Source organism: Ovis canadensis, chromosome X (assembly GCF_042477335.2).
Source record: "Ovis canadensis isolate MfBH-ARS-UI-01 breed Bighorn chromosome X, ARS-UI_OviCan_v2, whole genome shotgun sequence".
Lineage (NCBI taxonomy): Eukaryota > Metazoa > Chordata > Mammalia > Artiodactyla > Bovidae > Ovis > Ovis canadensis.
The window spans coordinates 58,369,220-58,392,971 of NC_091727.1; the positions used below are offsets into that span (position 1 = coordinate 58,369,220).

Below are 23,752 nucleotides of genomic sequence, written 5' to 3' on the forward strand. Positions count from 1 at the left end.
GTCAGAAGGCAAGATTCTCTGAAACTGGAGCAAACGGGATGTGTGGGAGGTTGAGCATCTTCTCCTTGTGGAGTATGGGCGTGCGGACTCCTAGAGAAAGCCAGTTCTCTGAGCACGTGGTCTGGAAGTTTCTACTACTGACAACTCATTGATTCTTGCCCCTCTCCATGATGAGGGGAGGGGACCTTGGAGGCCCCGTGAGCTCTTCCCCAGTTTCCAGCCACCAAAAGAGGTCCTCAGAGAGGGCAGGGACAGGTGCGGGCTGCGCCCATCCTGGGTTCTCCTCTCTGACCACTTTCAGTACAGCCAGAGGAAAGCCTCCAGCTCTTAGGGAATGAAGCCCTTGTAGGGGATCTTGTTGTTGTCCAGGGTGAAGGCCACAAGGCACTGTGGGGTCACGTAGTTGAAGGTCTGAATGGTGATCTTGGCCAGCATTTCTCATGAAGCACCTTGCAGGCCGTATTCTTGAAGGCACTGGTGGTGTCCACGTGGGTCCCTGCCTCTGTTGGGGCATTCACGATCTCCAGGCAGTTGTTCTGCTTCGCGATGTGCACTGTGGTGTTGTTGTCAAAGTCCCAGCTGTCTGGATCGACCCGGAAGTCGAGACCACCTTGACCACTTGGGGTAAGGGAATCTGCCCCCGAGAAGTGGCCCACGTTCATGGTCCAAATCCACCGCCATGTGCAGGAGTGGAGCCATTCTTGCTGAGAGGGGTGCAAACACTCACCCTCTGGGGTTTCATGTCCTCCTGATCAGGATGGCACTCCACTTTCTCCAGCAGATAGAGCAGGTGGTGGATGATGTCCAGGGCCTTGGTGAACTGGGCTGAGTCCCTGGGCTCCTTGGGCTTGCTCCACTTCCCAGTCCCGTTTGCACAGCACCCACATGAGATCTGCAAAGCCAGTTGGCATGCCCACGCTGCCCCTTGGCCAAGGGTTTCTGGAGCACTTAGGAGAAGAGTTCATCAGAGGATAGGAAGCTGCTGGCAATCAGAGGCTCCAGGTTGTTCTGCTGCATGTCTAGGATGTATTTCCATGAGGGGATGCAGAGCTAAAAGCTGTTCCAGTCAGCCTACACAGCATCCTGGTAACGCACAGAGTAGGAAATATCCGGGTGGGAGGGACCCAGGACCACTCTCAGGTCAGCAGTGCCTACTTGCGCATCTCATCACACTGCATTTTGAGCGCCTCCAATTCCTTGGTGGTGTTCACCTCCCTGGAATAGTCAGACCGAGGACCAGCTGGGACTCAGGTTTTGGCAGATACGTGTCCCCTGGTGACGCAGCTCCATGGCCCCTAGCAAGAGTTTCAGGACCCTGAGCAGATTCCGTTTCTTAGCCATGTAGGTGGCTCCCAGCAACTCCAAGGCTGTCAGACCGCTTCTCAGCTGGTGCTCAGGGGTTTCCATGAGGAGGAGCTTCAGCAGCATGAGCCCTGGGGCTGCACACATGCCTGGCTGGTGGAGGGACCTTCTCAGGCCAGCCTTGGCTGCATCTCTTCTCCAGCAGGCTGCTCTTGGGTGAGGTCCCCCATCATGCTCCTGTGGTCCGTCACGTGGGCCGCCAGCAGTGGGGTCATGACATAGCCATTCCGTTCCCTGTGGGTCTGGCACCTGAACAGCACCTGCTGGACACCCAGGCTGCCGGCCTCGGTGAGGTCACGCAGGGCCTTGTTGCCCTTGACATTGCTCAGGTTCAGGTGGGAACCTTGATCTAACCAGTAGATGGCGATCTGGCGATGGCCTGTGTAAGGGTAGATCAGGAGGCATGCGTGTGCCTGCGCTGGTTGGCCTCCCCCAGTACGCAAGGGCTTCGAGAGGGTGCATGTGGTGCTGCTCTCCAAGTCCTCGCAGCACAGCAGGCTCTGCACCAGGTCCAGGTGGTCAGCGGCTGAGGCGGCCCACAGCGGCTGTGCACCCTTGATGGTCTCCTCACTGAAGTATACTGAGCCACCCGCCTCCAAGCTGGCGCCGCCACCGGGTACTTGACCACATCTAGGTGGCTGTAATGGGAAGTGATGACAAGCTGCTTCCCCACCCTCAGCCCCCCACCCTGATCCCCTTTTACCACTTTGCTCTTTTCGAATATTACCTCGATGGCTCTCACTCTCCAAATTCTAGATTTTCTTTTTGAGTAAGCATGCATAATACAGGACCTAAAAGTCCATCAGAGTCATCATCAGCTTTAATGGTGGGAAAGATGGGAAGCCAGATCTTACTTGCAAATCTTTTCTCTTAAATGACCAATGCAGCTCAATATGACATTTGGAAGGGAATCCATCTGAAAGGAAAATGCAGTCTTACATTGGCCTGAGGATGCTTCCATTAATTTGGATGAATTAACATATATGGTGGTTCTTAGAAGAACCTCTTCTTGGTAGCTCAGACAGTAAAGAATCTGCTTACAACGCAGGAGACCCGGGTTTGATCCCTGGGTCAGGAGATCCCCTGGAGAAGGGAATGGCAACCCACTCCAGTATTCTTGCCTGGAGAATCCCACGGACAGAGGAGACTGGCTGGCAACTGTCCATATTGTTGCAAAGAGTTGGACATGACTGAGTGACTACAATTGCACCTTCATTCCCAGCAAAGGAATTACTAATGTTTACAGGATGCATATCCTCCTAAGAAGAAGGTAAAAATTCATTTGGGAAGATGGAGCAAAATGGAAGAGGAAGTGGGAGAATTAAAGTCTCTTTCTCTTTCTCCAAACCCTCCTCCTCCTTTCTCTGCTGTCTCCCCTCCTTTTGCTCCCTTTCCATGGCAGCTCTTCATCTTCACGCCTCAATCTGACTCCTAGTAAGGGCGAAGCTATGATCTTCAAGATGGGCGGTTAATCAGTAGATTTCCCTGCAAAGAAGGACAAGGAGACAGTAATGAATTATCTCCCTGTGTGAGGTGTGTGTTTGTCATGCCCTAGCTCTGATTCCATTTCATGCTTAGCCTAGATTGTGACCTCCAAGAATATTTTCTTATCCACAAACTATACAGCTGGGAAAGCAGAGATGATAAAGCAATATTATTAAGGAATAACTGGGAAAGGAAACCCAGGAGTCATCTAATTCTACATTTTTTCCTGAAGACAGCTAGCCTTCCCTAACCACTTAGCCAATAAAGCAGATGCCATCAAGTAGCTACCCAGGGTTGAAACAGTACAACTCTACATGCTGTTCAACTCCCCTACATTATTCACTGAGGGCTTCTTTTCCTGAGCCCAGGGAAGACCACAGAAGCTTGCACAAGTACCTGGCAGTGTGTTTTCGGTTTACAGCCCTTCATATGGGGATGTGCAATGGTAGTTGCAGAGAATTCTGCAAGCAGCAGCTTTGGTTGTTTGATGGAGCAGGCATGTCAGGACCGGAATGTGACCTACCACATCAGGGGCAATGTGGCGAAAATAATGTGTCTATGGATGCAAAATCCACTACAATATTGTAAAGTAATTATCTTCCAATTAAAAGAAATGAATTACTTTAAAAAAAAAGAAAGAAAAAAGACTCTGACTCTATGCCACCTCCCACATAATGGAAGAACTGAATGCTCGAGGGACCCACTGAGAGGGCCTGCAAATGGCCATAGCTGAAGTGCTTCTAAGAAAAGTGAGCTGGGAGAAATCACAGCAGTGTATCCAGAAGACTAGTGATCTCCCAGTTGATTTCCATTGGCAGTTTGTTGAGGCTTCCCAAAATTTACCATCATGGATCCAGGGGTAGTTCAAAATCACCCACTGGTCTTATTTACTTTGTGTCAACCTTGGAGAAGGAAATGGCAACCCATTCCAGTGTTCTTGCCTGGAGAATCCCAGGGACGGGGGAGCCTCATGGGCTGCCATCTGTGGGGTCACACAGAGTTGGACATGACTGAAGCGACTTAGCAGCAGCAGCAGCAGCAGGACCGAATACTACATAAAACCTAGCAGGAGCTGCTCAATTCAGGGACCATGTAGAGAAAGAGGAAGGAGAAAAGAAGCAGTTAAATATCACTGTGTTAGCCACTTGGTTACAACTATTTTCTGAGGGAAGAAGCCCTACTCTGGACAACATGTGAAGGGAGCCAAGGTAGATGGGAAAACCGTATGTCATTATTACATTATGCCAAGACACTGGAAGAGGGACTGGAGAAAGAGGTTCCTGAGAATGCAGACCCTGCAGGAACAAGGGAATCAGGAAAGCCTAGGACGAAACCCTCGGCTAGGGAATAATAGGCAAAAGGCTCAAAGTCAACTGATTGAGGGAATCTTGGACGTAGAACCTGGTGAACCACAAACTTCAATAAGTTGCCCTCAGGCTAATTATGCTTGCCTTTTCTGGTAAATATTGGTGCTGGAGAGGGCTCTTGAGAGTCCCTTGGACTGCAAGGAGATCAAACCAGTGAATTCTAAAGGAAATCATCCCCGAATATTCATTGGAAGACTGATGATGAAGCTGAAGTTTCAAAGGCATGATGTGGACAGGAGGAGGAGCAGGGTGGGCAAGATCAAGGGCAGCATGTGGGTGGGCTCAGAGGCAGAGGTGGGTGAATTAGGGGCAGGGTTTGGGTGGGGAGCCACCAGGGAAGCTCACTTGTGTTCCTCCACGCGAACTCTCCTGTGTGTTTGTGTGTCTCTGTGTCTACACTTTCCTTTTTTGTAAAAATGTCAGACATATTGGATTAGGGCTCATGTAACGACCTCATTCTAGCTTGATTACTTCTTGAAAGACCTGATAGGTTACTGCTGCAGTCCCTGTGCTATGCCAGGATTTGTGGCCTCTGAAGGAGAGGAATTCGATCCAGGGCCAGAGATAAGGCTTGCCCACTGAAATTTTTTGTGTAACAGAATTTTGCTAAAGTATAAGAGAGATAGAGAAAGCTTCTGACATGGACATCAGAAAGGGACATAAAGAATGCCCTCTTGCTAGTTTTTTAGCAAAGTGTTTCATGTCTGTTAGCAAGCTTATTAATCAGAAAAGAGAGACACCTCAAGGCTGAGGGAGTTTCACCAGGGCCCTCTCCCACAATATGCATTTTTGAGATAGGATGGCCCAAGTTGTGTCATCCCCCGGCCATAAAACAATTGACATGAATACTGATTTCTTGAGCCATTATCAGTCCAAGGGTTGAGTAAAGAAAAAAAAAAGTTATTCTTAGGCAGAACCATTTTGAAGAAAGGTAGGTTCCAAAGCAAATTCATGGTTTCATTAACATAGCTTAAGAAAAACTTTTCCATAGGAAAGATATTGGTTAGCTCAATTCTGAACCAGGTGTCGTCAACACAGAATTAAAATTGGAGAAGGAAAGTGAATGTCTGCCACTTGCAGTTTATTTCTCCTGCCGCTCTAGGACTTCTATGCTTCCTACCTGTTACCCTCTCAGACCCTATTTCTAATTAGGTCACATTCAGAAATAGTGGGGGTTAGGACATCAACATATTTTCTGGATGGATACAATTTTACTCATAACAGGGTCCTCAAAATTCACAGGGTAGCTGCACATACCCAGTGAGAGGAGGTGGCTGTAGTTTTCAACATCATGTCCTGGTACAGGAACCTCTGTGCAGAGTTCAGTTGATGCAAATCCTCTCTGCTGAAGTTCACGGTCATGTCCTCAAAGGACACTGACACCTGTAAACACAGCCCCATTTGGGGTGACCAAGTCAGCACAGGGGGACAAGAGAAAGATAAGAAATTGTTTTTAGTAAGTTTTACCATAATACCTCATGGGCTATGATTTTTATATTGTCACCCTACTTATTTAACTTATATGCAGAGTACATCATGAGAAATGCTGGGCTGGAGGAAGCACAAGCTGGAATCGAGATTGCTGGGAGAAATATCAATAACCTCAGATATGCAGATGACACCACCCTTATGGCAGAAAGTGAAGAAGAGCTAAAGGGCCTCTTGATGAAAGTGAAAGAGGAGAGTGAAAAAGTTGGCTTAAAGCTCAACCTTCAGAAAACAAAGATCATGGCATCCGGTCCCATCACTTCATGGCAAATAGATGGGGAAACAGCGGAAATAGTGGCTGACTTTATTTTTCTGGGCTCCAAAATCACTACAGATAGTGATTGTAGCCATGAAATTAAAAGATGCTTACTCCTTAGAAGGAAAGTTATGACCAACTTAGACAGCATATTAAAAAGCAGAGACATTACTTTGTCCACAAAGGTCCATCTAGTCAAGGCTAAGGTTTTTCCAGTAGTCATGTAAGGATGTGAGAGTTGGACTATAAAGAAAGCTGAGCACTGAAAAATTGATGCTTTTGAACTGTGTTGTTGGAGAAGACTCTTGAGAGTCCCTTCGACTGCAAGGAGATCCAACTAGTCCATCCTGAAGGAGATCAGTCCTGGCTGTTCATTGGTAGGACTGATGCTGAAGCTGAAACTCCAATACTTTGGCCGCCTGATGCAAAGAGCTGACTCATTTGAAAAGACCCTGATGCTGGGAAAGATTGAGGGCAGGAGGAGAAGGGGGCGACAGAGGATGAGATGGTTGGATGGCATCACCAACTCAGTGGACATGGGTTTGGGTGAACTCCGGGAGTTGGTGATGGTCAGGAAGGCCTGGCGTGCTGTAGTTCATGGGGTTGCAAAGAGTCGGACATGACTGAGTGACTGAACTGAATTAAACTGAACACATAATGTATAGAATGAAAAATCTAGTCATAAATTTCTGCCATCCATTGTACATAGTAGTCTTTCATTTAAAAAATAATAAATTTCATTAGTTATCTACTTTATACATAGTAGTGTGTATACCTGATTCAGTTTGCTGTAGAGCAGAAACTAACACAGCAGTGCAAAGCAACTATACTCCAATAATAAATAAATAAATAATGTGATTGAAAGGGAGAAAAAATATTTTTGTCCAGGATTTGAAGTTTATTTTATTTTGTTGCTCATGTTAATGGGGAATTTGTGTTTTATTCTGTTTTGAAGGAGGCATGTACACTATATAAAATTTTATTTGTTTATTTGTCATTGGCTGTGGTGGGGACTTTGTTCCCGTGCATGGGCTTTCTCTAGTTGTGGCAAGCGGGGGCTTCCATCCAGGTGCAATGCGAACGCGTCTCATTGCAGTGGCCTCTCTTGTTGCAGAGCACAGGCTCTGAGCACACAGGCTTCAGTGGCTGGTGTGCATGGGCTCTGAGGTTGGTTCCTGGGTTCTAAAGTGCAACCTCAGTAGTTTTAGTGCACAGGGTCACTTGAACAGGAGGCCTTTGTCTCGAAAGTGGGCTCTTAACCGTTGGACCACCAGGAAAGCCCAACATCAACACTTTTTTCTCAATTTACATAGCTCCCACTGCTGCTGCTTTCATTTAGTCTTCAAAAATACAGGCATTTTCTCTTGATGCCTTTTTTTCTGGGTCAATTTTAACTTAATTCCATAGTTGTTGGAAAATGTTCAATTCAGTTCAGTCACTCAGTCATGTCCGACTCTTTTGTGACTCCATGGACTGCAGCACACCAGGCTTCCCTGTCCATTACCAACTCCTGAAATTTGCTCAAAATCATGTCCATCGAGTCGGTGATGCCACCTAACCATCTCATCCTCAGTCAGCCCCTTCTCTTCCTGCCTTCATTCTTTCTAGCAACAGGGTCTTTTCCACTGTCAGTTCTTTGCATCAGGTAGTGAAAGTATTGGAGTTTCAGCTTCAGCATCAGTCCTTCCAATGAATATTCAGGAATCATTTCTTTTAGGATGGACTGGTTGGATCTCCTTGCAGTCCAAGGGACTCTCAAGAGTCTTCTCCAACACCACAGTTCAAAATCATCAATTCTTAAGCACTCAGCTTTCTTTTTAGTACAGCTTTCTTTTTAGTACAGCTTTCAAATTCATACATGACTACTGGAAAAACCATAGCTTTGACTAGACGGACCTTTGTAGGCAAAGTCATGTCTCTGCTTTTCAATATGCTGTCTAGGTTGGCTTTTCTTCCAAGAAGCAAGCATCTTTTAATTTCACAGCTGCAGGCAACATCTGCAGTGATTTTGGAGAATAAAATAAAGCCTTTCACTGTTTCCACTGTTTCCCCATCTATTTGCCATGGGACTGGAAGTAATGGGACTGGATGCCATGGTCTTGGCTTTCTGAATGTTGAGTTTTAAGCCAGATTTTTCACTCTCCTCTTTCACCTTTATCAAGAGGCTCTTTACTTCTTCACTTTCTGCCATAAGGCTGGTGTCACCTGCCTATCTGAGGTTATTGATATTTCTCCCGGCAATGCTGTTTCCAGCTTATGCTTCCTCCAGTCCAGCATTTCTCATGATGTACTCTGCATATAAGTTAAATAACCAGGGTGATAATATACAGCCTTGTTGTACTCCTTTCACAATTTGGAACCAGTCTGTTGTTCCATGTCCAGTTCTAACTGTTGCTGCTTGACCTGCATACAGATATCTCAGGAGGCAGGTTAGGTGGTCTGGTATCCCCATCTCTTGAAGAATTTCCCACAGTTTGTTGTGATCCACACAGTCAAAGGCTTTGCTGTTGTCAATAAAGCAGAAGTAGATGTTTTTCTGGAATGCTCTTGCTTTCTCAGTGATCCAGCGGATGTTGACAAGTTGATCTCTGGTTCCTCTGCCTTTTCTAAAGCTAGCTTGAACATCTGGAAGTTCACTGTTCACGTACAGTTGAAGCCTGGCTTGGAGAATTTTGAGCATTACTTTGCTAGTGTGTACCGTGAGTACAATTTTGTGGCAGTTTGAACATTCTTTGGCATTGCCTTTATTTGAGAACAGAATGACAACTGACCTTTTAAAGTCCTGTGGCAACTGCTGAGGGTTTCAAATGTGCTGGCATATTGAGTAGAGCACTTTTACAGCATCATCTTTTAGGATTTGAAATAGCTCAACTGGAATTACATCGCTTCCACTAGCTTTGTTCGTAATGATGCTTCCTAAGGCCCGCTTGACTTCACTTTCCAGGATGTCTGACTCTAGGTGAGTGATCACACCGTTGTGGTTATCTGGGTCACTAAGATCTTTTTCATATAGTTCTTCTATGTATTCTTGCCACTTCTTCTTAATAGCTTTTGCTTTTGTTAGGTCCCTAACATTTCTGTCCTTTATTGTGCTCAGCTTTGCATGAAATGTTCCCTTGGTATCTCTAATTTTCTTGAAAAGATCTCGAATCTTTCCCATTCTATTGCTTTCCTCTATTTCTTTGCATTGATCACTGAGCAAGGCTTTCTTATCTCTCCTTGCTATTCTTTGGAACTGTGGATTCAAATGAGTGTATCTTTCCTATTCTCCTTTGCCTTTAGGGTCTCTTCTTTTCTCAGTTATTTGTAAGGCCTCCTCAGACAACTGTTTTGCCCTTTTTACATTTCTTTTTCTTGGCAATGGTCTTGATCACTGCCTCCTGTACAATGTCATGAACCTCCATCCATAGTGTTTCAGGCATTCTATCAGATCTAATCCTTTGAATCTATTTGTCACTTCCACTGTATAATCATAAGGAATTTTATTTAGGTCATAACCGAATGGTCTAGTGGTTTTCCCTACTTTCTTCAATTTAGGTCTGAATTTGGCAATCAGGAGTTTTTATATGAGCCACAGTCAGCTCCCAGTCTTGATTTTGCTGACCATATAGAGCTTCTCCATCTTTGACTGCAAAGAATATAATCAATCTAATTTCTGTATTGACCATCTGGTGATATCCATATGAAGTCATCTCTTGTGTTGTTGGAAGAGGGTGTTTGCTATGATGAGTGTGTTCTCTTGGCAAAACTCTATTAGCCTCTGTCCTGCTTCATTCCGTACTCCAAGGCAAAATTTGCCTGTTACTCCAGGTATCTCTTGACTTCCTGCTTTTGCATTCCAGTTCCTTATAATGAAAAGGACATCTTTCTTGGGTGTTAGTTCTAGAAGGTCTTGTGGGTCTTCATAGAACTGTTCAACTTCAGCTTCTTAAGCATTACTGATTGTTGACTAGACTTGGATTACTGTGATTGAATGCTTGGCCTTTGAAACAAACAGAGATCATTCTGTTGCTTTGAAATTGCACCGAAATACTGCATTTCGGACACTTTTGTTGACTATGAAGCCCATGAAGAGTTGGAAAACGTACTCTGTCCGATTTCAACACATGGTCTATCTAGAAGAATGTTTCATGTGTCCCAAGAGAAGAATGCATATTCAGCCAGGAATGGGTACAGTGTTCTCTAATATATGTCAACTTGATTGAGTGTTGTTGAAATTTTATATCACTTTACTCATTTGTCTTCTACTTGTTCAACTAATTATTTGTCATCTTTTTGGTGAAAACTGAAATGGAGATGTTAGAAATTTATATTTCTATACAAAGGAACTAGAATACACAAAGCAGGGATTATCATGGAGGATTTCTATTATGTAATGTTAAGACTTACCTTAAATCTACAATAATTAAGACAGTGTGTTACTGATGTAAGTACAGACACATATATTAATGAAACAGAATAGACGTCCAGAAACAGATTTTCACACAAATGGACAACTAATTTATGAAAAAAGTTAAAGTACTTCAATGGGGAAAAGGAAAACCTTTTTAAAAAAACTGTGCTAGAACAAGTAGATAAACATTTTGGAAGAGAAAACAAACTGTGATCCACAATGCACACCATATACAAAAATTAACTTAAGTATTCACACACCACACACATACACACACAAAGTAACTCTGTGAGGTGATGAGTGTGCTGACAAACTTGATTGTGGTATGAAAACAGATATACAGATCAATGGAACAGATAAACCCACACATTGATGGTCAATTGATTTTTACCAAAGGAGCAAGGAAAATGAAAATGGAAGGGCAATCTCTTCAATTAATGGTTCAGGAAAACTGGACAGCCACATGCGATAGAATGAAGCTGGAACACTCTCTTACACCACACATCAAAGTTAACTGAAAATGGATTAAAGACTTGATCATAAGACCTAAAACCATACAAGTTCTGATAAAATCATAGGTGGTAAGCTCCTTGACATAACGTGTGGAGATAAATTCTTGGATTTGACACCAAAATCAAAGGCAACAAAAACAAAAATAATCAAGTGGGAATATACCAAACTAAAAAGTTTATGCATAGCAAATGAAACCTTCCACAGAATGACAAGGCAGTATACTGAATGGGAAAAATTATTTGCAAATTGTATGTCTGATAAGTGGTTAATATCCAAAATATGTGGGGCTTCCCTGATGGTTCAGATGATAAAGAATCTGCCCGCAATGCAGGACACCCTGCTTAGATCCCTGGGTGGGAAGATCCCCTGGAGAAGGAAATGGATTTAAGGAAATAGAATTCAAATCCATAGATTTAAAATCTGTGGATTGGGTTGACAACAACTCAATACACCGAGAGAGATAGCCAGGCATTACGTGCCATCTGGAGGGATGAATTAACAAGCATTCAATACCACTTCTGAAGTATGTTTGCCTAAAAATTGAATCTGTATTGATCAAACCTCTAAAATTATCAGTTCATGTTAACATAGGGACATGGGAACTATGAAGTAACACCACAAGAATACAATTAGAAAATTCCAAAAGGTGGAACATAGTTCAGGGCAAATGGCCCAGTTGCTTCAACAAAAATGTAACCAAGGTAGAGCGCATTACATCAGTTCCAGATTAAAAGGAACTTCAGAGATTATTGCGAGAGAATTCTTCACAAATCTCAATTTCTGTATATCTTTCAAGCAGACCCAAGATTGCCTTTTTTCCAAACTATATTTTCAGAGATATTTATATAGTGAACAGCCTTAGAAGATAGAGTCACCCTCTCTAGAACAAAGGGCAGGTTATACTAGAAATTGTGCCCAAGACATTTCTTCCTCAAGGCAAGATTCAGGGAGGCTTACTACCCTTTATGAAAGACTCAATCGATGCCCATTCACTACGGGTGCTTCCCCTATGATGGAACCTAATGCACATGCAGGCATCATCTGGCCTTCTGCATTACCCTGTGGGAACTGAAGCTTGGGGAACTGGTGAAAATGTTCATACTCTGGTTACCACTAATGCTATGAGTATTAAAGTCATTGGACTCTGTCCCAGGAGTCTCATGTCTTCTATCAGCAGCCATAACACCGTGGCCAGCTCACTTGTTAGGTTGCATGTAGGATAGAATCTTGGACCTTTCACAGTTCTTGGAAGTTTTGGTGATTAGGATGTGCTGTGCACAGATATGTGGCTTTCTGGAAAAGGAAATATAAGGGACTTGTGGACGTCCCTGCCCCAGAGATGTCCACATCCTAGTCTCTGCAACATGTGGATATGTTGTACTACATGGCAAGGGGAAATTAAGGCTGCAGATGGAATTAAGGTTGCTAATCAACTGACCTTAAAACAAGGATACTATTTTGGCCTTTCTGGGTGGGGCCAAGGTAAAGAGTCCTTAAAAGTGTAGGAGTGAGGTAGACAAGAAGGCTAGAGTAATGTAGCATGAGAATATCCAACCCGCTGTTGCTGGTATTAAGGATGAAGTGAACCATATCAAGGAATATGTGTGACCTCTAAAAGCTAGAAAGAGCAAAGCAATTGATTCTTCCCTTGAGCCTTCAGAAAAGAACACATCTGGATTTCCCTGGTGGCTCAGTGGTGAAGAATCTGCTTGCCAATGCAGGAGACAAGGTTTGACCCCTGATCTGGGAATATCCCACATGCCACGGATCAACTAAGTCCATGTACCACAGCTACTGAGCCCACGCTCTAGAGCCTGGGAACCGCAAATACTGAGCCCATGTGCTGCAACTACAGAAGCCCAGACACCTAGAGCCTGTGCTCTGCAACAAGAGAAGCCTCCACAATAAGTCCACACACAGCAACAAAGAGTCGCCCTCGCTTGCTGCTACTAGAGAAAAGCCCACGCACCAACCACCAACGAAGACCCAGCACAGACAAAAGTAATGAAATTTTTAAAAAATGAACCCATATCTGCCAACATCTTGACTTTAGCCCAGTGGGAGTCATTTAAGACTTCAGAACGACAATAGTAAAATTTTCTGTTGTTTTAAGCCACTGAGGTTATGGCAGTTTGTTACAGGAATGATAGAAAATGGACAGAGGCAAATTCAGGAGATTTGAGAGAAGTCTCCGGAATCAGTAGTGGAAATGTTGATCAAATTGTATGGTCAATAAATGGTCCTCCGCTTTACTGCCAGTCAGTGGGGAGGAACTGAAGAAGTTATTGCATACAAAGTACCATTAAGCAGGTTTAAAGACAGCTGCCTCAATAGTGTTATGTAAGGTTGGTCTTAATTCTTCTAGATGGGGGACTTCCTCACCAAACTGTGGTCAGTCTCAAGTGTAACTTATTGTATACACTCTCAAGCCTCTTATTGTGCAGGCCTTGTGAAATTTGCCTCATTATGCCTCTTATGTACAGGCATACCTCAGAGGTGGGTGTTCCAGACCACCACAATAAAGTGAGTATCACAAAAAAGTGAGACACAAATTTTTGGTTTCCCTGTGCGTATAAAAGTTACCTTTATATCATATTGTAGTCTTTAAGTGTTCAGCAGCACTGTATCTTAAAAAGCAATGTAAGTTAATTAATCAAGAAATTATTCCTAAAGGGCTTCTCAGGTGGCACAGTGGTAAAGAATCTGCCTGCCAGAAGAGGAGATGCAAGAGATGGTGGGTCGATCAAGAGATGGTGAGTCGATCCCTGGGTCAGGAAGATCCCTTGGAGTAGGAAATAGCAACCCATTCCAGTATTCTTGCCTGGAAAATTCCAAGGGCTACAGTTCACGGTGTGGCAAAGAGTCAAACACGACTGAGCACAGAACAGCACTTAGGCCTAAAAGATGCTAACCATCATCTGAGTCTTCGGTGAGTCATAATCATCTTGCTAATGGAGAGTCTTGCCTTGATTTTGATGGGTACTGGTTTTGATGGGTACTAAGATAGTGGTTGCTGAGGGTTGGGGTGACTGTGTCATTTCTTAAAATGAGACAGAAATGAAATTTGCCTCACTATCTCTTCCTTTCATGAACAACTTCTCTGCAGCATCTGACATTGTTTGATATAGCAGTTTACCCACAGTAGAACTTTTATCAAAATGTGAGTCAGTCCTCTCAAACCCTGTTTTATCAGCTAAGTTTATGTCATATACAGAAATCTTCATAGCATCTTCACCTGTAGTAGAGTCTATTTCAAAAAACTATTTTTTTGCTCACACATAAGAAGCAGCTGCTCATCTATTCAAGCTTACAATGAGATTGCAGCACTTAAGTCACATCTTCAGGCTCTACTTCAAATTCTAATTCTCTTGCTATTTCTGATATCTGCAGTTACTTCCTTCAGTGAAGTTCTAAAACCCTCAATATCATCCATGAGAGTTGAACCCACTTCTTCCAAACTCCTGTTAATGTCAATATTTTGACATCCTCCCATGAGTCATGAATGTTCTTAATGGCATCTAGAACGGTGAAACCTTTTCAGAATGTTTTCAATTGCCTTTGTCCAGATCTATCTGAGGAATCACTACCTATGGCAGCTAAAGCATTATGAGATGTATTTCCTAAATAATAAGACTTAAGCTAAAATTACTCCTTGATCCATGAGTTGTAGAATGAATAAGGTGTTAGCAAGCATGAGAACAACATTTATTTCATTGTACATCTCCGTTAGAGCTTTTGGGTGACTGGTCCATTGCCAGTGAGCAGTAATATTTTGAAAGCAATCTTTTTATCTTTCTGAGCAATATGTCTCAAGAACAGGCTTAAAATATTCAGTAAACCATGCAGTAAACAGATGTGCTGTCATCCAGGCTTTGTTGTTCCACTGACAGAGGATAGGTAGAGTGAAAGTGAAAATGTTAGTCTGTCAGTCATGTCCAACTCTGTGACCCCATGGACTGTAGCCCACCGGGCTCCTCTGTCCACGGGATTCTCCCAGGCAAGAAGACTGGAGTAGGTTGCCATTCCCTTCTCCAGGAGATCTTCCCTACCCAGGCATCGAAACCAGGTCTTCTTCACTGTCATCATAGTCAGATTCTTTACTGTCTGAGCCACCAGGGAAGCCCATTTACAAAGGACAGGTAGAATAGATTTAACCTAATTCTTAAGAGCCCTAGGATTTTCAGACTGCTCAATGAGCATGGGCTTCTTTCTTAAAGTTACCAGCTGCATTAGCCCTTAAAAGAGAGCCAGCTTGTCCTTAGAAACTTTCAAGTCAGGTATTGAATTTTCTCTAACTATGAAAGTCCTAGATGACATCTTCTTCTGATATAAAGCTGTTTCACTACAGTGGAAATTTGTTGTTTGGTGTAGCCACTTTTATTAGTTATTTTAACTAGATCTTCTGGATAAGTTTCTGCAGCTTCTACATTAGCACTTGCTAATTCAACTTGCACTTTTATGTTTTGGAGACAGCTTTCATTAACCCTCATGATCCAACCTCTGTTAGATTCAGACTTTTCCTTTGAAGCTTCATTCAACTCTCTCAGGCTTCACAAAATAGAAGAGTTACAGCCTTGCTCTGAATTAAGCTTCGGCTTAAGGGCATGTTGTGGCTGGTTTGATTTTCTCTCCAAAGCATGAAAATCTTCTCTGTATCAGCAGTAAGGCTGTTTCTCTTTCTTATCATTTATGTGTGCACTGGAGCATCACTTTTAATTTCCTACAAGAACTTTCCCTTTGCATTCACAACTTCAGTAACTGGTATAAGAGGCCTAGCTTTCAGCCTGCCTCAAATTCTGATGCACCTTCTTCACTAAGTGTAATCATCTCTAGATTTTGATTCGAAGTGAGAGACTCTTCTTTTCACTTTAACACTTAGAGGCAAATTGTAAGTTTATCAACTGGCCTAATTTTCAATATTATTATGTCTCAGGGAAAGAGAGGCCTGAGGAGAGGGAGAGGGACAGGAAGCAAGGCAGTTTGAACATATACATTTATCGTCTAAGTTTGCCAATCTAGAGTCATGGATTAGTAGTAACGTCAAAGATCACTGATCATAGATCATCATAACAAGTATAACAATAATGAAAAGTTTGAAATATTGCAAAAATTACTGTAATGAGTCACAGAGACAGGCAGTGAGCAAATGTTATTGGAAAAATGGTGCCAACAGACATGCTGAATGCCCAGTTGCCCACAAACTGTCAATTTGGTTCTTTTAAAAAACAAACCCACAGTACAGAAGCAGACTCATAGACACAGAAAGCAAACTTAATGGTTACCAAAGTAGGAGGTGTTAATTGGGGGTATGGAATTAACAGATGTACATTACCATATATAAAAGACATGTGTACCCCAGTGTTCATCACAGCACTGTTTATAATAGCCAGGACATGGAAGCAACCTAGATGTCCATCAACAGATGAATGGATAAGAAAGCTGTGGTACATATACACAGTGGAATATTACTCAGCCATTAAAAAGGATACATTTGAATCAGTTCTAATGAGGTGGATGAAACTTGAGCCTATTATACAGAGTGAAGTAAGCCAGAAAGAAAAACACCAATACAGTACACTAACGCATATTATGGAATTTAGAAAGATGGTAACGATAACCCTATATGCGAGACAGAAAAAGAGACACAGATGTATAGAACAGTCTTTTGGACTCTGTGGGAGAGGGAGAGGGTGGGATGATCTGAGAGGATAGCATTGAAACATGCATATTATCATATGTGAAACAGATCGCCAGTCCAGGTTCAATGCATGAGACAGATGCTCAGGGCTGGTGCACTGGGATGACCAGAAGGATGGGATGGAGAGGGAGGTGGGAGGGGGGTTCAGGATGGGGAATACATGTACACCCATGGCTGATTCATATCAATGTATGGCAAAAACCACTACAATATTGTAAAGTAATTAGCCTCCAACTAAAATAAATAAATTTAAAAAATTAAAAATAAAAATTGGGTGGGAGAGAAGAGGGAAAGGGTGAGATAAACGGAGAGAGTAGCATGGACATGAGGGTAACACATGCAAATACAGTACACATACAAACACATACAGTAACACATGCAGATAGATAGCCAATGGGAATTTGCTGTATGACTCAGGGAACTCAGACTGGGGCTCTGTAATAACCTAAAGGGGTGGGAATAGGTGGGAGGTGGGAGGGAGATTTAAAAGGGAGGGAGCATATGTATACCTATGGTTAATATATGTTGATGTATGAGAGAAATCAAACTAATATTGTAAAGCAATCATCAAACAAGTAAAAATAAATAAATATTTTAAAATTGAAAAAAATAAAAGTTTACCATATATAAAATAAATAAACAACAAGCACCTACTATATAGCACAGGGAACTATATTCAATATCTTGTAATAAACTATAATGGAAAAGAATTGAAAAAAAGAAAAAACTCATGATATCTGTAAAGCACAATAAAGCAAAGCACAAGTAAAGTGCAGAAAGTCTGTACTAAGATTTGGGGGAGGGCAGATGTGGCTCGCAACACTTCTTCAGACAATAGCTTCAGAGGTGAGCATCTATACTCAGGGAAAAAGGACAGAAACTCATGAGCAGTATGGGCAGAAGCCAGGCACATGGTGACAGCTTTGGCTGGTTGGTTGAGCGAGGAGCAGGAGGGGATGTGAAGATTGTTGCAACAGAAGCTGAAATGTCTTATGGCTCAGTTCATCTACAGTCTACCATGCCTACCACAGATCCATTGAGAAACCACAGTCAAAGGACTCAGATGTTTCTGCAGTAGATCCTGCCTGCTATAGTTCAGCTTCTTGGGGAGATTTCACCAAGACAAACTTCTATAGGAAACCACTGATGAGGCAATGACTGGCATCAGGGCTCTACTCCCCCATACTGGATCTATCATGCTGATGAAGACGACCTGCTGCCAAGAGAGAAACTGACCCAAAAAATTATAGATAAATTCTTGAGGTCAGCCCCACTGCCCTGAAAAATTTCCCTAGCCTTTATCTTAAAAGTGAGAAAAAACTTAAGATCTAGAGTTATAGATGGGCTTCAGGATGTGCTACCCCCAAACATGGCACCTTGGTGAATAGAATACTCTAAGCTGAAAGACTTTGAGAAAACAGCTGAAGCAGTGAGGTCACTCCGACCTTCCCCCTTGCCCTTCTTCCCTGAAGCAGGTCATTGAGCCCTCAGATGAGTGGTTCCCTGGCTACACCCAGACTAAAAGAACATCCTTATCTCAGAAAACAAAGGGACCTTAAGAAACAGTTTGTGCTGTCTCTCCCAGTTACTAAATTTACATCATACTCTCTGACTTATCATATTCCTCCACAACCATCCAGTCTTCATCTCACCCAGCATAGAACTCTAGAACTCCTCAGGTCTAACTGTTCCTTCGTGTCTTCATTCCCTTATCAAGGCTCCCACAACTTGTAAAACTTACAAACAAATGTGTATGCTTTTCTTTTCTTAATCTGTCTCTGTCAGTTTAAATTTCCGATTCAGCCAGGGACCCTAAGAAGTCAAGAAAACCTTTTTCTTCCCCTACTATAAAGAAAATGGGTAGCACATGCCCTGAATTGAGGTGAACATCTTTTAAAGTTGCTACTGCTCTAGTCTTCCTTTCAGGGATCACACACCATATTGAGAGTCCCTTGGATTGCAAGGAAATCAAACTAGTCAATGTTTAAACAAATCAACCCTAAATACTCATTGGAAGGACTGATGCTGAAGCTGAAGCTCCAATACTTTGGCAACCTGATGCGAAGAGCTGACTCATTGGAAAAGACCCTGATGCTGGGAAAGACTGAAGAAAAAAGGAGAAGGGGGCAGCAGAGCATGAGATGAATAGATAGCACCACTGACTCAATGAACATGAATCTGAGCAAACTTTGGGAGATAGTGAAGGACAGAGGAGCCTGGCATGCTGCAGTCTATGGGGTCACAAAGAGTTGGATACGACTTAGTGACTGAACAACAGGAACAGCTGCACTAGTGATACCTGAGCTAGCCAATGGGCACAACCAGAAAGCAATATGGCCATGGCTGCAGAATCTGTCACAAGGACCTTGCTGCCCAATACAGAGCTCTGGGCATACTGAAAACATGAGATCCTTTGGTTGAGGCCCAAGCAGCTGAGACCCAAGCAAGACCCAAGACTTGCCTTCTGGCATGAAACCGCACTTTTACTCTACATGTTGTCTCTCCCTTCCCTTGTATTCTGAAATTGGCCATTTTGAAGCAATTATTGGGGTGGAACGGGGGCTCCCTGTTCCCAAGAGTGATCAAAGGCCATACACCCCTCTCTGAGTATTCTGGAGAACTTTGGAGAAGGGAGAGGCTTGGACTTTTAAAGATCTGTTGGATACATGCACCTAGACCATTCTGTCTGATCTCAAGGGATGAGAGAGCACCCAGATTCAGCTGATGGGGTTTAGGTATGGATAAGTGAAAAGGTATCTAAAGTCGCCCTGTTAAGTCAATTCAACGTACCCTTGACCCCTGAACAACATGGTTTTGAGTTGTATGGGTCCAATAATGCATATATTTTTTTCAAAAAATCTACTGAAAAAATTTGGGGGATTTGTAACAATTTATTTGAAAAATTCGCAGATGAATCATTTAACCTAGAAATATCGAAAAAAATTAAGAAAATGTTAGGTACATCCTGAATTCATAAAACACGTGCAGATAACGGTCTCTTTTGGGATTTACTACCACAAAATATACACAAATCTATTACAAAAAGTTAAAATTTATCAAAACTTCAAGCACACATTTACAATACACAGCGCTGTTAACAGTCAAGAGAAATTTAAACAGTGGAAAAAGTCAGTAATACATTATAACTGCATAAATTTAACTGTAGTCCATACCTACTACTGTAATCATTTCATAGCCAGCTCCTTTTGCAATTGCCTTGAGCTCAAGACATGCAGGTATCCACTTAAAACATCGTGTGATATTAATCATCTTTGTGTGAGTGGTTTGTTTTTCCAAAAAATTGTGTGTTGAAATAATAAGCCATCTCCCATGGTTTTCATGTATTTTTCATTGTGCTTACTGCAATATTGTAAACCTTGAATGACACCATGAACCAAACCAAACCACTAGTGATGCTGGAAGTGCTCCCAAGAAGCAGAGAAAAGCCACGGCATTACAACAAAAAATTGAACTGCTTGACATTTGCTATAGGTTGATGGACAGGGAGGCCTGGCGTGCTGCGGTTCATGGGGTCACAAAGAGTTGGACACAACTAGCGACTGAACTGATCTGTGGTCTGCAGCTGTGGTTTCCCGCCATTTCAAGATAAATGAATTCATCATAAGGACTACTGCTTTTAAAAAAGAAAGGAAATTGGTACAGCTGTCCTTGCAGGTATACCAACAGGTCTGAAAACATTACACTTTTTGTTAAACACGGTATCTAATTTTGAAAAATGCAGCTTTAATGTAGATGCAGTATTGCTCTGAGAAAGGCATACCAAAAGCCTCTCTATATGATTCAAGGAAAAGCAAAGTCTTTCTACAACAACCTAAAGCAAAAGGAAGGTGAAGAATCTAAAGCTGGAGAATGTAAGGTCAGCAAAGAAAAGTCTGATAATTTTGAGAAAGAGGTTTGGCTTTTAAAATGTCAAGATAAGAGGAAAAGCAGCTTGTACCCACCAGGGGGCAGCAGATGAGTTCCAGATACCATGTAGAAAAATCACTGAGGAGAGGGGTATCTGCCTGCAGAGGTTTTGAATCCAGACAAAAGTGCCCTATTCTGCTGGAGAAGGCAATGGCACCCTACTCCAATACTCTTGCCTGGCAAATCCCATGGACAGAGAAACCTGGTAGGCTGCAGTCCATGGGTCGCTAGGAGTCAGACATGACTAAACGAGTTCACTTTCACTTTTCACTTTCATGCATTGGAGAAGGAAATGGCAACCCACTCCAGTGTTCTTGCCTGGAGAATCCCAGGGCCGGGGGAGCCTGGTGGACTGCTGTCTATGGGGTTGCACGGAGTCGGACACGACTGAAGCGACTTAGCATTCTGCCAGAAATATGAGAAAAAAGACATTTATTAGTAAGGAAGACAAGCAAGCACCAGGATTGAAGGCAGGGACGTCAGGATTGACTGACGGACGATCAGTCGTGTCCAACTTTCTGGAATTCTCCAGGCCAGAATATTGGAGTGGGTAGACTTTCTCTTCTCCAGGGGATCTTCCCAACCCAGGGATCGAACCCAGGTCTCCCACATTGCAGGTGGATTCTTTACCAGCTGAGTCACAAGGGAAGCCCAAGAACACTGGAGTGGGTAGCTTATTCCTTCTCCAGCGGATCTTCTCGACCCAGGAATCGAACCAAGGTCTCCTACACTGCGGGTGGATTCTTTACCAACGGGACTATCAGGGAAGCATTAAAATGTCAAGATAAGAGGAGAAGCAGCTTGTACCCACCAGGGGGCAGCAGATGAGTTCCAGATACCATGTAGAAAAGCACTGAGGAGAGGGATATCTGCCTGAACAGGTTTTTAATACAGTTAAACGTGCCCTATTCTGACAGAAATATGTGGGGGAAAAAAAAAGACATTTATTAGTAAGGAAGAGAAGCAAGCACCAGAATTGAAGGCAGGGATGGATAAGCTAACTCTATTTTCTTCAAATGCAGTCGAGTTTATGATCTGGACTGCCCTTATCTATAAAGATGCTAACTCCTGACCCCTGAGTGTGTTAGTCGCTCAATTGCGTCTTTATGACCCTATGGATTGTAGCCTTCCAGGTTCCTCTGTCCTTGGGATTCACCATGCAAGAATACTGGGGTGGGTTGCCACCTCCTTCTCCAGGGGATATTCGGGACCCAGGGATCAAACATGGGTCTCCTGCATTGCAGACAGATTCTTTGCCATCTGAGCCACAAGGCAAGCCTTGAAGGGAAAAGATAAACCAGCTGCTGGTCTTTTGACTGTACAACAAGAAGGCCTGAAGAACCAGAATTCTTTTCCTGGATTGGTTCCACTGATGCTTTGTCCCTGAGGTCAGAAAGTACTTTGCCAGTAAAGGACTGCCTTTTAAAGTTGTTTTGACCTTGGACAATATCCCCTGGCCACTTGGAACCCAAGTGTTCAACCGGGAAGGAGTTAAAGTGATTCAAGTGCCCCCAAACAATATATCTCTAGGTCAGCCTCTAGATCAGGTTGTCATAAGGTCCTTTAAGGTTCATTACACACAGTCCTCTATGGAAAGGATTGTCAACACTATGGAAGAGAACTCCAACAGAGAGGACATCGTTAAAGTCTGAAAGTATTACACTATTGAAGATGTCATTTTTGTTATAGAAAAAGCCATGAAAATCATCAAGCCTGAAACAATAAACTTCTGTGGGAGCAAACTCTCCAGATGTTGTGTATGACTTCACAGGATTTATGACAGAGCCCATCAAGGAAAGAGATTGTGGATGCCACACATACAAAAAAAAAAAAAAGGCAGGTGGTAAAAGTTTCAAGATACAGATCTTGGAGAAATTCAAGTGCTACTAGACACCACACCAGAGGAATTCACAGAAGACTACTTGATGGAGATGAGAGCTTCCCAACCAGTGCCTGACAAAGAGGAGGAAGAAGACGTAGAAGAAGCAGAGTCAGAAAACAGACTGACATTAGACAATCTGGCAGAAGTGTTCTGACTCCTCTAGACTACTTTTGACTTCTTTCATAACAGGGTTTCTTCTATGATGCAGGCACTGAAACTCAAGCAAATGGTGGAAGAAGGGTTGGTACAGTATAGAAACATTTTTGGAAAAATGAAAAAGCAAAAAAGTCAGAGATCATGATGTGTTTCCATAAAGTTACACCATGTGTGCCTGCCTCTCCTGCCTTCCCTTCCACTTCCTTCACCTCTGCTGCCCTGGAGACAGAGACCAACTCCTCCTTTTCCTCCTCCTCTCCAACCTACTCAACACGAAGATGAGCATGAAAACCTTCATGATGATCTACATCCATTTTAGCAAAGAATCATCATGCCTTATGCTTATAAAACACATCTGATGCGTATGCGTTCTGAGTGTCTTCATGTGAAAATCTAACAACTGTATGACAAGAAACATATGGAGATGTTTTTGTGTCAGTCTCATCTCCTAAGTATGCATGATATAGAATATTGTGGGCAAGATGTAGTGCCCTGGATAGCCTGTCCTTAAATAGCCATAAGATGAGCAATAGTCAATATAAAATTATTAGTGTGTTAGTTTTCTTACTGTTTCACAACTTGTCTCTTAAAGAATTACATTATTGCACAGTATGAGTCTCTCACTCTCTTGTAAATTGAGAAACTGCATAAGAGCCTGTTATCAGAAGTGTTTTTTTAAAAGTAAAAATGCTTCCAAAACTGTATTAAGAATATGACTGTAATACTGTATGCCACAAAAATTTTCTAAAAGTTCATTCATTAGTGAATAGGCTAAACTACCATGAAACAATCATATCAATTACTTGAGGCTACCATAATGCAATGATATTGCTGCTTCTTCATTATCAGTGCATTAGTCATCAAAACTGTAAATAAATACGAATTTCTTTTTCACATTATTTTTTTCATTTTTTTAATTGAAGGATAATTGCTTTACAGAGTTTTGTTGTTTTCTGTCAAACCTCAACCTGAATCAGCCATAGGTATACATATATCCCCTCTCTTTTGAACCTCCCTCCCTTCTCCTCTCCATCCCACCCCTCTAGGTTCATACAGAGCCTCGATTTGAGTTTCTTAGCCATACAGCAAATTCCCATTGGCTATCTATTTTACATATGGTAATTTAACTTTCCATGTTACTCTTTCCATACATCTCACCCTCTCCTCCCCTCTACCCAAGTCCACAAGTCTATTCTCTATGTCTGTTTCTCCATCGCTGCCCTGT

General features: G+C 42.7%; 1 pseudogene; it reads right to left on the reverse strand.

The window, feature by feature from the left end:
• Nucleotides 1-297: 297 nt before the first annotated feature.
• The window catches only part of LOC138930727 (protein fem-1 homolog A-like), a 38,557-nt pseudogene continuing 15,102 nt past the window's right edge, over nt 298-23,752 (reverse strand).